Below are 3,247 nucleotides of genomic sequence, written 5' to 3' on the forward strand. Positions count from 1 at the left end.
CATATATAAACCTGTCAGGTGTGGATCTGAGGTGGGGTATGGTCTGTTTATCAGCAATGTCCCCTGAGAGTCTATTGTGATTTTTCCTATCATCGGCCTGAGTGGGGATATGGAGCCTCTAATAGCCTGTGTATGTTCATCATACTATATATATATTTGTATCACATCTATAAGTCTTGAAATAAAGTCGAAAACCGGTCAGACCTACAATTATTTCTTATTTTTCACCTAATGGCAATGTGTGATAAATTAATCACGTACAAAAGTGATAATAATCATATATATATATATATATATATATACTGTAATATATATACATATTATACATGTATATATATATATATATATGTATATGTAGATATATATATAAATATGTCATGCCCAACATATTAATTTCCCTTCTTACCTGCATATTTCTTCTAAGTTGCCGAAACAGTCGTCCACAGTGTCTCTCCCATCATCAGCCGCTTACGAGCCTGTTATTTCGAAGGGAATTATATTAAGGTAATGATATCTCTCAGAAAGGCGTAATGGAGACAAAACAGTAGTTTTCTTTACTTTAATGATGAAAGTTAACTACAAACTTAAGTACAATTTACGGTTACAATTACTATCTTGAAATCACTCTTGCTAGACAGTTCAGTTAAGTCCATTTGGGAGTATGAAAGCAAGGGGAAGTTATGTCTTCCCTGGATGGTGGATTAGGACTTGAATGCTCTTCTTCTGGCTTCTGGCTTCTCTGGTTATTTTCCAACTCCACCTTCTCAGTGCCCCATTGGAAGATTTTATCTGTAGGGCCTCCCCTCGAATAGCTGATTGGGAAGGACGGTGGTGGGTGTTGTTAAAATCTCTCCTTAGAGGATTTGATTGGAAATGATCTTAGGAGGAGGTGTAAAAAGACTCCTCCCTAGAATGTTTGACTGGAGAGATGTTGAATTACATCACTTTGTCCTGCCCCAATTCCATGGAATTTCCATGAAAAGTCTCCTATTGAAGGCGGGGTTATAGATATGGCTGGAATGTTAGCTTCTGACAAGGTGCTGAGTGATCCTGAGTCAGCTAAATCGCGAGGCCACAGTTTCCAGATGTTACAGTCGGTTTTATGGCCCTGGGAGCAATATACTCACTCACTGTTTTGAGTTCGTGCAAGGCGGTTTACGTATTCAGCACTTCTGGTCTCTCGATGCATAACAACCAAGGCCTAATTGTTGTTCTCTCTCTCTCTGTTCTCTCTCTTTATTCTTTCTCTCTCTGTCTCTCTTTTCTATTCTTTCTCTATTCTCTCTATTCTTTCTCTCTGTCTCTTTATGCTTTCCTATCACTCGGTCACGCTACCTCACACTGCCCTTAGTGTGACAACAAAAATATAGTTTAAATGGATAATTGTAAATCTACATACAAAACAAAGCATTTATATGATTGCCCACAGTGGAAACACACTCAAAATATTGAACAACTCATGTCAATGCAATAATGGTAGAACAGTAGATCAATAACATACTGTAAAAAATTCATACACTATATAAAGTTTCATCATTTAAAAGAAATATTCATACATACAATTAATCATCACACTGTAAAATGGTTAACTGCAATAGTGAATATATGATGAAAATCAACAACATATAGAGAAATTGGCAATAAACCATGTCTATAAGAACATTATTCTTCTTCCTTGGCCCTTTTAATTTCTTTTATAATCTTCCCAATATTTGAGATTACTACACGTTTGACTAAAATTGTAAATACCACAATTACCAGTAATATTATGATCAAATTGAACAGAGACAAAATTGGTGAAACCTTTTCTTTGTAGTAGAAAACTCATCTACCAATGGTAACTTATTCAGTTGTTTTAATTCTAACTGAGACAAGTGAAACTCTTTGATATTCTTAGAATAGTTCATGTATGGGATATTTTTATAAAATTTTAACTCAGTGAAAACACGAGGTTCATAGTACAACTGGTCTGGTATTACTAACTTGCAAGTCTTATCAAAAGCATGAGCATTTTTGAAAGTAATTTCTGTACTTAGATTATGGCAGTTAATTATGGCTGTTACAGTATCTAGTGAAAACACAAAAATTGACTGTTCTACTAAGATGGAAACAAAACTGTGTTGGGATATAATGGTACATAATTCTTTTTCTTGATTTTTGTTGTCAATTATTTCTTGAACACAAGGATAGGCATTAGTGGTTTCATATATGTTATCAAGGTTGCAAATGTATTCATTTTCCCTTAAAATTATGCAATGTTTTAATTGAACATCAGTAATAAATGACACCATTAATCTATGTTCCTCTAATGCAAAATGGATGTTGTTGACATTTGAAATGATTACATTTTCCTTTATCAACATGGGGAAAGGATGTATAGACATCAATACATCTGCATCTTTCTGATTAAATGGTAACACTAAAATAATCTTATCCTGCAATACCTTTGTGGTTATCAAATTATAATAGGTTATAACATCTCTTACCATAGGGGTATAATGCCCCTCTACCAAATAAAAATTAATTATATCTTCCAATTCTTTAGGAGTGATTAAGGTTGGGCTTAACATTCCCTTATAAACTATCAAGATTGCGTTTAACATGTCTCTATGTTCTTGCAAGATGAATTCACTTTGTAGTATAAAACTATTCAGAAACTGTTGATGTTCTAACATATTTAGTTCTTTTGTTACATTTTTACTGACTTTATTAATGAATACCTTGGGCATTTAAGTTCTGAGAAGTTATCACTATTTATCACGGTACCTCTGGCTGCTGCCCATTGTTCCAGCTTATCAATCCGGGACTTTTCTTTTTCTACATTAGATTTAGTTGCGACTCCAAATAGTTGATTTAGTGCTGTTCCTATAAAAGGTAAGAGGGATCTTTTGGATCTTGTATTTAATATATTTCCTATGTCATTATCTAATCTTTTCAACAATGGTAAGGCACTGTTATTATCACTCTTCTGTATTATGGATTTGAGTTCTTTTTGAACATCTTTCAAAGTCATTTCATTGATAAGCACTGAGGATATGTCAATACTTACAATTCCTAAATCCTTTATTAATTTCACAGATCCCTTTTTCTCTAGTAGTGCACCCTTTCGGATGACAACTTCGGATGACACGCATTGAAGTATTATGATTATTAAGATGAGCCGCATGTTTGTATCTGTAAGAATAAGCCTTATCAGATATTCTATGTACATGAGGTATTTTAATTTCTACAAATACATTTTACATAT

This window comes from Macrobrachium rosenbergii, chromosome 41 (assembly GCF_040412425.1).
Source record: "Macrobrachium rosenbergii isolate ZJJX-2024 chromosome 41, ASM4041242v1, whole genome shotgun sequence".
In the NCBI taxonomy this organism is placed as follows: domain Eukaryota; kingdom Metazoa; phylum Arthropoda; class Malacostraca; order Decapoda; family Palaemonidae; genus Macrobrachium; species Macrobrachium rosenbergii.